We start from the raw sequence: 14,583 nt of genomic DNA, 5'->3' as shown, positions 1-14,583 counted from the left end.
TGTCATTTTAAACAGATTCCAGTCAAAATCGGCTTCTTCCACTCATATAGTACCTATAACCGCATCAAAACTGCAAATATCAGTTTAAACTATCATTTTTTGATACAAACAGTTATATATTCATGTCAATATCTTTCAAATTCTAGTCAAAATCGGCGTCTTTGGACATTTTAGTAACGAAAACCTTAATAAACTATTAGATTTCGACGTAAGGCAAACTTTCTGAGTCAAATAGTTGCCGATTTCGATAAAATCTTAGTCAGAATCTGCTTTTTCGCCTCTTATTGTACCCAAATCTACCTTAGAAATGCAGATATATACTTAAAACACCTTCTTTTGGGACTAATAATTGGTTTTCGCCCTTGATTTACGGAAGATTATAGCCAAAACATGCATTTTCATAACTTAGCGAACTGAAATCTACATTAAAACTGCAGATAACTACTTAAAAATTCCCTTCCTTGAATTGATAATAGGTTTTTCTTTGTCATTTTAAACAGATTCCAGTCAAAATCGGCTTCTTCGATTCATATCGTATCTAAAACCGCATCAAAACTGCAAATATCAGTTTAAACTATCATTTTTTGATACAAACAGTTATATATTCATGTCAATATCTTTCAAATTCTAGTCAAAATCGGCGTCTTTCGGCATTTTAGTAACGAAAACCTTAATAAACTATTAGATTTCGACGTAAGGCAACCTTTCTGAGTCAAATAGTTGCCGATTTTTTCAAATTCTAGTCAAAATCGGCGTCTTTGGGCATTTTAGTAACGAAAACCTTAATAAACTGTTAGATTTCGACGTAAGGCAACCATTCTGAGTCAAATAGATGCCGATTTCGATAAAATCTTAGTCAGAATCTGCTTTTTCGCCTCTTATTGTACCCAAATCTACCTTAGAAATGCAGATATATACTTAAAACACCTTCTTTTGGGACTAATAATTGGTTTTCGCCCTTGATTTACGGAAGATTATAGCCAAAACATGCATTTTCATAACTTAGCGAACTGAAATCTACATTAAAACTGCAGATAACTACTTAAAAATTCCCTTCCTTGAATTGATAATAGGTTTTTCTTTGTCATTTTAAACAGATTCCAGTCAAAATCGGCTTCTTCGATTCATATCGTATCTAAAACCGCATCAAAACTGCAAATATCGGTTTAAACTATCATTTTTTGATACAAACAGTTATATATTCATGTCAATATCTTTCAAATTCTAGTCAAAATCGGCGTCTTTCGGCATTTTAGTAACGAAAACCTTAATAAACTATTAGATTTCGACGTAAGGCAACCATTCTGAGTCAAATAGTTGCCGATTTCGATAAAATCTTAGTCAGAATCTGCTTTTTCGCCTCTTATTGTACCCAAATCTACCTTAGAAATGCAGATATATACTTAAAACACCTTCTTTTGGGACTAATAATTGGTTTTCGCCCTTGATTTACGGAAGATTATAGCCAAAACATGCATTTTCATAACTTAGCGAACAGAAATCTACATTAAAACTGCAGATAACTACTTAAAAATTCCCTTCCTTGAATTGATAATAGGTTTTTCTTTGTCATTTTAAACAGATTCCAGTCAAAATCGGCTTCTTCCACTCATATCGTACCTATAACCGCATCAAAACTGCAAATATCAGTTTAAACTATCATTTTTTGATACAAACAGTTATATATTCATGTCAATATCTTTCAAATTCTAGTCAAAATCGGCGTCTTTGGGCATTTTAGTAACGAAAACCTTAATAAACTATTAGATTTCGACGTAAGGCAAACTTTCTGAGTCAAATAGTTGCCGATTTCGATAAAATCTTAGTCAGAATCTGCTTTTTCGCCTCTTATTGTACCCAAATCTACCTTAGAAATTCAGATATATACTTATAACACCTTCTTTTGGGACTAATAATTGGTTTTCGCCCTTGATTTACGGAAGATTATAGCCAAAACATGCATTTTCATAACTTAGCGAACTGAAATCTACATTAAAACTGCAGATAACTACTTAAAAATTCCCTTCCTTGAATTGATAATAGGTTTTTCTTTGTCATTTTAAACAGATTCCAGTCAAAATCGGCTTCTTCGATTCATATCATATCTAAAACCGCATCAAAACTGCAAATATCAGTTTAAACTATCATTTTTTGATACAAACAGTTATATATTCATGTCAATATCTTTCAAATTCTAGTCAAAATCGGCGTCTTTCGGCATTTTAGTAACGAAAACCTCAATAAACTATTAGATTTCGACGTAAGGCAACCTTTCTGAGTCAAATAGTTGCCGATTTCGATAAAATCCTAGTCAGAATCTGCTTTTTCGCCTCTTATTGTACCCAAATCTAACTTAGAAATGCAGATATATACTTAAAACACCTTCTTTTGGGACAAATAATTGGTTTTCGCCCTTGATTTACGGAAAAACATGCATTTTCATAACTTAGCGAACAGAAATCTACATTAAAACTGCAGATAACTACTTAAAAATTCACTTCCTTGAATTGATAATAGGTTGTTCTTTGTCATTTTAAACAGATTCCAGTCAAAATCGGCTTCTTCGACTCATATCGTACCTAAAACCGCATCAAAACTGCAAATATCAGTTTAAACTATCATTTTTTGATACAGACAGTTATATATTCATGTCAATATCTTTCAAATTCTAGTCAAAATCGGCGTCTTTCGGCATTTTAGTAACGAAAACCTTAATAAACTATTAGATTTCGACGTAAGGCAACCTTTCTGAGTCAAATAGTTGCCGATTTTTTCAAATTCTAGTCAAAATCGGCGTCTTTGGGCATTTTAGTAACGAAAACCTTAATAAACTATTAGATTTCGACGTAAGGCAACCATTCTGAGTCAAATAGTTGCCGATTTCGATAAAATCTTAGTCAGAATCTGCTTTTTCGCCTCTTATTGTACCCAAATCTACCTTAGAAATGCAGATATATACTTAAAACACCTTCTTTTGGGACTAATAATTGGTTTTCGCCCTTGATTTACGGAAGATTATAGCCAAAACATGCATTTTCATAACTTAGCGAACTGAAATCTACATTAAAACTGCAGATAACTACTTAAAAATTCCCTTCCTTCAATTGATAATAGGTTTTTCTTTGTCATTTTAAACAGATTCCAGTCAAAATCGGCTTCTTCGATTCATATTGTATCTAAAACCGCATCAAAACTGCAAATATCGGTTTAAACTATCATTTTTTGATACAAACAGTTATATATTCATGTCAATATCTTTCAAATTCTAGTCAAAATCGGCGTCTTTCGGCATTTTAGTAACGAAAACCTTAATAAACTATTAGATTTCGACGTAAGGCAACCATTCTGAGTCAAATAGTTGCCGATTTCGATAAAATCTTAGTCAGAATCTGCTTTTTCGCCTCTTATTGTACCCAAATCTACCTTAGAAATGCAGATATATACTTAAAACACCTTCTTTTGGGACTAATAATTGGTTTTCGCCCTTGATTTACGGAAGATTATAGCCAAAACATGCATTTTCATAACTTAGCGAACTGAAATCTACATTAAAACTGCAGATAACTACTTAAAAATTCCCTTCCTTGAAATGATAATAGGTTTTTCTTTGTCATTTTAAACAGATTCCAGTCAAAATCGGCTTCTTCCATTCATATCGTATCTAAAACCGCATCAAAACTGCAAATATCGGTTTAAACTATCATTTTTTGATACAAACAGTTATATATTCATGTCAATATCTTTCAAATTCTAGTCAAAATCGGCGTCTTTCGGCATTTTAGTAACGAAAACCTTAATAAACTATTAGATTTCGACGCAAGGTAACCTTTCTGAGTCAAATAGTTGCCGATTTCGATAAAATCCTAGTCAGAATCTGCTTTTTCGCCTCTTATTGTACCCAAATCTACCTTAGAAATGCAGATATATACTTAAAACACCTTCTTTTGGGACAAATAATTGGTTTTCGCCCTTGATTTACGGAATATTATAGCCAAAACATGCATTTTCATAACTTAGCGAACTCAAATCTACATTAAAACTGCAGATAACTACTTAAAAATTCACTTCCTTGAATTGATAATAGGTTTTTCTTTGTCATTTTAAACAGATTCCAGTCAAAATCGGCTTCTTCCACTCATATCGTACCTATAACCGCATCAAAACTGCAAATATCAGTTTAAACTATCATTTTTTGATACAAACAGTTATATATTCATGTCAATATCTTTCAAATTCTAGTCAAAATCGGCGTCTTTGGACATTTTAGTAACGAAAACCTTAATAAACTATTAGATTTCGACGTAAGGCAAACTTTCTGAGTCAAATAGTTGCCGATTTCGATAAAATCTTAGTCAGAATCTGCTTTTTCGCCTCTTATTGTACCCAAATCTACCTTAGAAATGCAGATATATACTTAAAACACCTTCTTTTGGGACTAATAATTGGTTTTCGCCCTTGATTTACGGAAGATTATAGCCAAAACATGCATTTTCATAACTTAGCGAACTGAAATCTACATTAAAACTGCAGATAACTACCTAAAAATTCCCTTCCTTGAATTGATAATAGGTTTTTCTTTGTCATTTTAAACAGATTCCAGTCAAAATCGGCTTCTTCGATTCATATCGTATCTAAAACCGCATCAAAACTGCAAATATCAGTTTAAACTATCATTTTTTGATACAAACAGTTATATATTCATGTCAATATCTTTCAAATTCTAGTCAAAATCGGCGTCTTTCGGCATTTTAGTAACGAAAACCTTAATAAACTATTAGATTTCGACGTAAGGCAACCTTTCTGAGTCAAATAGTTGCCGATTTTTTCAAATTCTAGTCAAAATCGGCGTCTTTGGGCGTTTTAGTAACGAAAACCTTAATAAACTGTTAGATTTCGACGTAAGGCAACCATTCTGAGTCAAATAGATGCCGATTTCGATAAAATCTTAGTCAGAATCTGCTTTTTCGCCTCTTATTGTACCCAAATCTACCTTAGAAATGCAGATATATACTTAAAACACCTTCTTTTGGGACTAATAATTGGTTTTCGCCCTTGATTTACGGAAGATTATAGCCAAAACATGCATTTTCATAACTTAGAGAACTGAAATCTACATTAAAACTGCAGATAACTACTTAAAAATTCCCTTCCTTGAATTGGTAATAGGTTTTTCTTTGTCATTTTAAACAGATTCCAGTCAAAATCGGCTTCTTCGATTCATATCGTATCTAAAACCGCATCAAAACTGCAAATATCGGTTTAAACTATCATTTTTTGATACAAACAGTTATATATTCATGTCAATATCTTTCAAATTCCAGTCAAAATCGGCGTCTTTCGGCATTTTAGTAACGAAAACCTTAATAAACTATTAGATTTCGACGTAAGGCAACCATTCTGAGTCAAATAGTTGCCGATTTCGATAAAATCTTAGTCAGAATCTGCTTTTTCGCCTCTTATTGTACCCAAATCTACCTTAGAAATGCAGATATATACTTAAAACACCTTCTTTTGGGACTAATAATTGGTTTTCGCCCTTGATTTACGGAAGATTATAGCCAAAACATGCATTTTCATAACTTAGCGAACAGAAATCTACATTAAAACTGCAGATAACTACTTAAAAATTCCCTTCCTTGAATTGATAATAGGTTTTTCTTTGTCATTTTAAACAGATTCCAGTCAAAATCGGCTTCTTCCACTCATATCGTACCTATAACCGCATCAAAACTGCAAATATCAGTTTAAACTATCATTTTTTGATACAAACAGTTATATATTCAAGTCAATATCTTTCAAATTCTAGTCAAAATCGGCGTCTTTGGGCATTTTAGTAACGAAAACCTTAATAAACTATTAGATTTCGACGTAAGGCAAACTTTCTGAGTCAAATAGTTGCCGATTTCGATAAAATCTTAGTCAGAATCTCCTTTTTCGCCTCTTATTGTACCCAAATCTACCTTAGAAATGCAGATATATACTTATAACACCTTCTTTTGGGACTAATAATTGGTTTTCGCCCTTGATTTACGGAAGATTATAGCCAAAACATGCATTTTCATAACTTAGCGAACTGAAATCTACATTAAAACTGCAGATAACTACTTAAAAATTCCCTTCCTTGAATTGATAATAGGTTTTTCTTTGTCATTTTAAACAGATTCCAGTCATAATCGGCTTCTTCGATTCATATCATATCTAAAACCGCATCAAAACTGCAAATATCAGTTTAAACTATCATTTTTTGATACAAACAGTTATATATTCATGTCAATATCTTTCAAATTCTAGTCAAAATCGGCGTCTTTCGGCATTTTAGTAACGAAAACCTTAATAAACTATTAGATTTCGACGTAAGGCAACCTTTCTGAGTCAAATAGTTGCCGATTTCGATAAAATCCTAGTCAGAATCTGCTTTTTCGCCTCTTATTGTACCCAAATCTAACTTAGAAATGCAGATATATACTTAAAACACCTTCTTTTGGGACAAATAATTGGTTTTCGCCCTTGATTTACGGAAGATTATAGCCAAAACATGCATTTTCATAACTTAGCGAACAGAAATCTACATTAAAACTGCAGATAACTACTTAAAAATTCACTTCCTTGAATTGATAATAGGTTGTTCTTTGTCATTTTAAACAGATTCCAGTCAAAATCGGCTTCTTCGACTCATATCGTACCTAAAACCGCATCAAAACTGCAAATATCAGTTTAAACTATCATTTTTTGATACAAACAGTTATATATTCATGTCAATATCTTTCAAATTCTAGTCAAAATCGGCGTCTTTCGGCATTTTAGTAACGAAAACCTTAATAAACTATTAGATTTCGACGTAAGGCAACCTTTCTGAGTCAAATAGTTGCCGATTTTTTCAAATTCTAGTCAAAATCGGCGTCTTTGGGCATTTTATACAGTTATATATTCATGTCAATATCTTTCAAATTCTAGTCAAAATCGGCGTCTTTCGGCATTTTAGTAACGAAAACCTTAATAAACTATTAGATTTCGACGCAAGGTAACCTTTCTGAGTCAAATAGTTGCCGATTTCGATAAAATCCTAGTCAGAATCTGCTTTTTCGCCTCTTATTGTACCCAAATCTACCTTAGAAATGCAGATATATACTTAAAACACCTTCTTTTGGGACAAATAATTGGTTTTCGCCCTTGATTTACGGAATATTATAGGCAAAACATGCATTTTCATAACTTAGCGAACTCAAATCTACATTAAAACTGCAGATAACTACTTAAAAATTCACTTCCTTGAATTGATAATAGGTTTTTCTTTGTCATTTTAAACAGATTCCAGTCAAAATCGGCTTCTTCCACTCATATCGTACCTATAACCGCATCAAAACTGCAAATATCAGTTTAAACTATCATTTTTTGATACAAACAGTTATATATTCATGTCAATATCTTTCAAATTCTAGTCAAAATCGGCGTCTTTGGGCATTTTAGTAACGAAAACCTTAATAAACTATTAGATTTCGACGTAAGGCAACCTTTCTGAGTCAAATAGTTGCCGATTTCGATAAAATCCTAGTCAGAATCTGCTTTTTCGCCTCTTATTGTACCCAAATCTAACTTAGAAATGCAGATATATACTTAAAACACCTTCTTTTGGGACAAATAATTGGTTTTCGCCCTTGATTTACGGAAGATTATAGCCAAAACATGCATTTTCATAACTTAGCGAACAGAAATCTACATTAAAACTGCAGATAACTACTTAAAAATTCACTTCCTTGAATTGATAATAGGTTGTTCTTTGTCATTTTAAACAGATTCCAGTCAAAATCGGCTTCTTCGACTCATATCGTACCTAAAACCGCATCAAAACTGCAAATATCAGTTTAAACTATCATTTTTTGATACAAACAGTTATATATTCATGTCAATATCTTTCAAATTCTAGTCAAAATCGGCGTCTTTCGGCATTTTAGTAACGAAAACCTTAATAAACTATTAGATTTCGACGTAAGGCAACCTTTCTGAGTCAAATAGTTGCCGATTTTTTCAAATTCTAGTCAAAATCGGCGTCTTTGGGCATTTTAGTAACGAAAACCTTAATAAACTATTAGATTTCGACGTAAGGCAACCATTCTGAGTCAAATAGTTGCCGATTTCGATAAAATCTTAGTCAGAATCTGCTTTTTCGCCTCTTATTGTACCCAAATCTACCTTAGAAATGCAGATATATACTTAAAACACCTTCTTTTGGGACTAATAATTGGTTTTCGCCCTTGATTTACGGAAGATTATAGCCAAAACATGCATTTTCATAACTTAGCGAACTGAAATCTACATTAAAACTGCAGATAACTACTTAAAAATTCCCTTCCTTGAATTGATAATAGGTTTTTTTTGTCATTTTAAACAGATTCCAGTCAAAATCGGCTTCTTCGATTCATATTGTATCTAAAACCGCATCAAAACTGCAAATATCGGTTTAAACTATCATTTTTTGATACAAACAGTTATATATTCATGTCAATATCTTTCAAATTCTAGTCAAAATCGGCGTCTTTCGGCATTTTAGTAACGAAAACCTTAATAAACTATTAGATTTCGACGTAAGGCAACCATTCTGAGTCAAATAGTTGCCGATTTCGATAAAATCTTAGTCAGAATCTGCTTTTTCGCCTCTTATTGTACCCAAATCTACCTTAGAAATGCAGATATATACTTAAAACACCTTCTTTTGGGACTAATAATTGGTTTTCGCCCTTGATTTACGGAAGATTATAGCCAAAACATGCATTTTCATAACTTAGCGAACTGAAATCTACATTAAAACTGCAGATAACTACTTAAAAATTCCCTTCCTTGAATTGATAATAGGTTTTTCTTTGTCATTTTAAACAGATTCCAGTCAAAATCGGCTTCTTCGATTCATATCGTATCTAAAACCGCATCAAAACTGCAAATATCGGTTTAAACTATCATTTTTTGATACAAACAGTTATATATTCATGTCAATATCTTTCAAATTCTAGTCAAAATCGGCGTCTTTCGGCATTTTAGTAACGAAAACCTTAATAAACTATTAGATTTCGACGCAAGGTAACCTTTCTGAGTCAAATAGTTGCCGATTTCGATAAAATCCTAGTCAGAATCTGCTTTTTCGCCTCTTATTGTACCCAAATCTACCTTAGAAATGCAGATATATACTTAAAACACCTTCTTTTGGGACAAATAATTGGTTTTCGCCCTTGATTTACGGAATATTATAGGCAAAACATGCATTTTCATAACTTAGCGAACTCAAATCTACATTAAAACTGCAGATAACTACTTAAAAATTCACTTCCTTGAATTGATAATAGGTTTTTCTTTGTCATTTTAAACAGATTCCAGTCAAAATCGGCTTCTTCCACTCATATCGTACCTATAACCGCATCAAAACTGCAAATATCAGTTTAAACTATCATTTTTTGATACAAACAGTTATATATTCATGTCAATATCTTTCAAATTCTAGTCAAAATCGGCGTCTTTGGACATTTTAGTAACGAAAACCTTAATAAACTATTAGATTTCGACGTAAGGCAAACTTTCTGAGTCAAATAGTTGCCGATTTCGATAAAATCTTAGTCAGAATCTGCTTTTTCGCCTCTTATTGTACCCAAATCTACCTTAGAAATGCAGATATATACTTAAAACACCTTCTTTTGGGACTAATAATTGGTTTTCGCCCTTGATTTACGGAAGATTATAGCCAAAACATGCATTTTCATAACTTAGCGAACTGAAATCTACATTAAAACTGCAGATAACTACTTAAAAATTCCCTTCCTTGAATTGATAATAGGTTTTTCTTTGTCATTTTAAACAGATTCCAGTCAAAATCGGCTTCTTCGATTCATATCGTATCTAAAACCGCATCAAAACTGCAAATATCGGTTTAAACTATCATTTTTTGATACAAACAGTTATATATTCATGTCAATATCTTTCAAATTCTAGTCAAAATCGGCGTCTTTCGGCATTTTAGTAACGAAAACCTTAATAAACTATTAGATTTCGACGTAAGGCAACCTTTCTGAGTCAAATAGTTGCCGATTTTTTCAAATTCTAGTCAAAATCGGCGTCTTTGGGCATTTTAGTAACGAAAACCTTAATAAACTATTAGATTTCGACGCAAGGCAACCTTTCTGAGTCAAATAGTTGCCGATTTCGATAAAATCCTAGTCAGAATCTGCTTTTTCGCCTCTTATTGTACCCAAATCTACCTTAGAAATGCAGATATATACTTAAAACACCTTCTTTTGGGACAAATAATTGGTTTTCGCCCTTGATTTACGGAATATTATAAGCAAAACATGCATTTTCATAACTTAGCGAACTCAAATCTACATTAAAACTGCAGATAACTACTTAAAAATTCACTTCCTTGAATTGATAATAGGTTTTTCTTTGTCATTTTAAACAGATTCCAGTCAAAATCGGCTTCTTCCACTCATATCGTACCTATAACCGCATCAAAACTGCAAATATCAGTTTAAACTATCATTTTTTGATACAAACAGTTATATATTCATGTCAATATCTTTCAAATTCTAGTCAAAATCGGCGTCTTTGGACATTTTAGTAACGAAAACCTTAATAAACTATTAGATTTCGACGTAAGGCAAACTTTCTGAGTCAAATAGTTGCCGATTTCGATAAAATCTTAGTCAGAATCTGCTTTTTCGCCTCTTATTGTACCCAAATCTACCTTAGAAATGCAGATATATACTTAAAACACCTTCTTTTGGGACTAATAATTGGTTTTCGCCCTTGATTTACGGAAGATTATAGCCAAAACATGCATTTTCATAACTTAGCGAACTGAAATCTACATTAAAACTGCAGATAACTACTTAAAAATTCCCTTCCTTGAATTGATAATAGGTTTTTCTTTGTCATTTTAAACAGATTCCAGTCAAAATCGGCTTCTTCGATTCATATCGTATCTAAAACCGCATCAAAATTGCAAATATCAGTTTAAACTATCATTTTTTGATACAAACAGTTATATATTCATGTCAATATCTTTCAAATTCTAGTCAAAATCGGCGTCTTTCGGCATTTTAGTAACGAAAACCTTAATAAACTATTAGATTTCGACGTAAGGCAACCTTTCTGAGTCAAATAGTTGCCGATTTTTTCAAATTCTAGTCAAAATCGGCGTCTTTGGGCATTTTAGTAACGAAAACCTTAATAAACTGTTAGATTTCGACGTAAGGCAACCATTCTGAGTCAAATAGATGCCGATTTCGATAAAATCTTAGTCAGAATCTGCTTTTTCGCCTCTTATTGTACCCAAATCTACCTTAGAAATGCAGATATATACTTAAAACACCTTCTTTTGGGACTAATAATTGGTTTTCGCCCTTGATTTACGGAAGATTATAGCCAAAACATGCATTTTCATAACTTAGAGAACTGAAATCAACATTAAAACTGCAGATAACTACTTAAAAATTCCCTTCCTTGAATTGATAATAGGTTGTTCTTTGTCATTTTAAACAGATTCCAGTCAAAATCGGCTTCTTCGACTCATATCGTACATAAAACCGCATCAAAACTGCAAATATCAGTTTAAACTATCATTTTTTGATACAAACAGTTATATATTCATGTCAATATCTTTCAAATTCTAGTCATTTTAGTAGTCATTTTAGTAACGAAAACCTTAATAAACTATTAGATTTCGACGTAAGGCAACCTTTCTGAGTCAAATAGTTGCCGATTTTTTCAAATTCTAGTCAAAATCGGCGTCTTTGGGCATTTTAGTAACGAAAACCTTAATAAACTATTAGATTTCGACGTAAGGCAACCATTCTGAGTCAAATAGTTGAAGATTTCGATAAAATCTTAGTCAGAATCTGCTTTTTCGCCTCTTATTGTACCCAAATCTACCTTAGAAATGCAGATATATACTTAAAACACCTTCTTTTGGGACTAATAATTGGTTTTCGCCCTTGATTTACGGAAGATTATAGCCAAAACATGCATTTTCATAACTTAGCGAACTGAAATCTACATTAAAACTGCAGATAACTACTTAAAAATTCCCTTCCTTGAATTGATAATAGGTTTTTCTTTGTCATTTTAAACAGATTCCAGTCAAAATCGGCTTCTTCGATTCATATCGTATCTAAAACCGCATCAAAACTGCAAATATCGGTTTAAACTATCATTTTTTGATACAAACAGTTATATATTCATGTCAATATCTTTCAAATTCTAGTCAAAATCGGCGTCTTTCGGCATTTTAGTAACGAAAACCTTAATAAACTATTAGATTTCGACGCAAGGCAACCTTTCTGAGTCAAATAGTTGCCGATTTCGATAAAATCCTAGTCAGAATCTGCTTTTTCGCCTCTTATTGTACCCAAATCTACCTTAGAAATGCAGATATATACTTAAAACACCTTCTTTTGGGACAAATAATTGGTTTTCGCCCTTGATTTACGGAATATTATAGCCAAAACATGCATTTTCATAACTTAGCGAACAGAAATCTACATTAAAACTGCAGATAACTACTTAAAAATTCACTTCCTTGAATTGATAATAGGTTGTTCTTTGTCATTTTAAACAGATTCCAGTCAAAATCGGCTTCTTCGACTCATATCGTACCTAAAACCGCATCAAAACTGCAAATATCAGTTTAAACTATCATTTTTTGATACAAACAGTTATATATTCATGTCAATATCTTTCAAATTCTAGTCAAAATCGGCGTCTTTGGGCATTTTAGTAACGAAAACCTTAATAAACTATTAGATTTCGACGTAAGGCAACCATTCTGAGTCAAATAGTTGCCGATTTCGATAAAATCTTAGTCAGAATCTGCTTTTTCGCCTCTTATTGTACCCAAATCTACCTTAGAAATGCAGATATATACTTAAAACACCTTCTTTTGGGACTAATAATTGATTTTCGCCCTTGATTTACTTAAGATTATAGCCAAAACATGCATTTTCATAACTTAGCGAACTGAAATCTACATTAAAACTGCAGATAACTACTTAAAAATTCCCTTCCTTGAATTGATAATAGGTTTTTCTTTGTCATTTTAAACAGATTCCAGTCAAAATCGGCTTCTTCTATTCATATCGTATCTAAAACCGCATCAAAACTGCAAATATCGGTTTAAACTATCATTTTTTGATACAAACAGTTATATATTCATGTCAATATCTTTCAAATTCTAGTCAAAATCGGCGTCTTTCGGCATTTTAGTAACGAAAACCTTAATAAACTATTAGATTTCGACGTAAGGCAACCATTCTGAGTCAAATAGTTGCCGATTTCGATAAAATCTTAGTCAGAATCTGCTTTTTCGCCTCTTATTGTACCCAAATCTACCTTAGAAATGCAGATATATACTTAAAACACCTTCTTTTGGGACTAATAATTGGTTTTCGCCCTTGATTTACGGAAGATTATAGCCAAAACATGCATTTTCATAACTTAGCGAACTGAAATCTACATTAAAACTGCAGATAACTACTTAAAAATTCCCTTCCTTGAATTGATAATAGGTTTTTCTTTGTCATTTTAAACAGATTCCAGTCAAAATCGGCTTCTTCGATTCATATCGTATCTAAAACCGCATCAAAACTGCAAATATCGGTTTAAACTATCATTTTTTGATACAAACAGTTATATATTCATGTCAATATCTTTCAAATTCTAGTCAAAATCGGCCTTAATAAACTATTAGATTTCGACGTAAGGCAACCTTTCTCAGCCAAATAGTTGCCGATTTCGATAAAATCTTAGTCAGAATCTGCTTTTTCGCCTCTTATTGTACCCAAATCTACCTTAGAAATGCAGATATATACTTAACACACCTTCTTTTGGGACTAATAATTGGTTTTCGCCCTTGATTTACGGAAGATTATGGCCAAAACATGCATTTTCATAACTTAGCGAACTGAAATCTACATTAAAACTGCAGATAACTACTTAAAAATTCCCTTCCTTGAATTGATAATAGGTTTTTCTTTGTCATTTTAAACAGATTCCAGTCAAAATCGGCTTCTTCGATTCATATCGTATCTAAAACCGCATCAAAACTGCAAATATCAGTTTAAACTATTATTTTTTGATACAAACAGTTATATATTTATGTCAATATCTTTCAAATTCTAGTCAAAATCGGCGTCTTTCGGCATTTTAGTAACGAAAACCTTAATAAACTATTAGATTTCGACGTAAGGCAACCATTCTGAGTCAAATAGTTGCCGATTTCGATAAAATCTTAGTCAGAATCTGCTTTTTCGCCTCTTATTGTACCCAAATCTACCTTAGAAATGTAGATATATACTTAAAACACCTTCTTTTGGGACAAATAATTGGTTTTCGCCCTTGATTTACGGAAGATTATAGCCAAAACATGCATTTTCATAACTTAGCGAACAGAAATCTACATTAAAACTGCAGATAACTACTTAAAAATTCACTTCCTTGAATTGATAATAGGTTTTTCTTTGTCATTTTAAACAGATTCCAGTCAAAATCGGCTTCTTCGATTCATATCGTATCTAAAACCGCATCAAAACTGCAAATATCGGTTTA

The sequence above is a fragment of the Cylas formicarius genome, unplaced genomic scaffold (genome assembly GCF_029955315.1).
Source record: "Cylas formicarius isolate icCylForm1 unplaced genomic scaffold, icCylForm1.1 PGA_scaffold_3__17_contigs__length_32017465, whole genome shotgun sequence".
Lineage (NCBI taxonomy): Eukaryota > Metazoa > Arthropoda > Insecta > Coleoptera > Brentidae > Cylas > Cylas formicarius.
Note: the sequence above shows the minus strand (reverse complement) of the source record.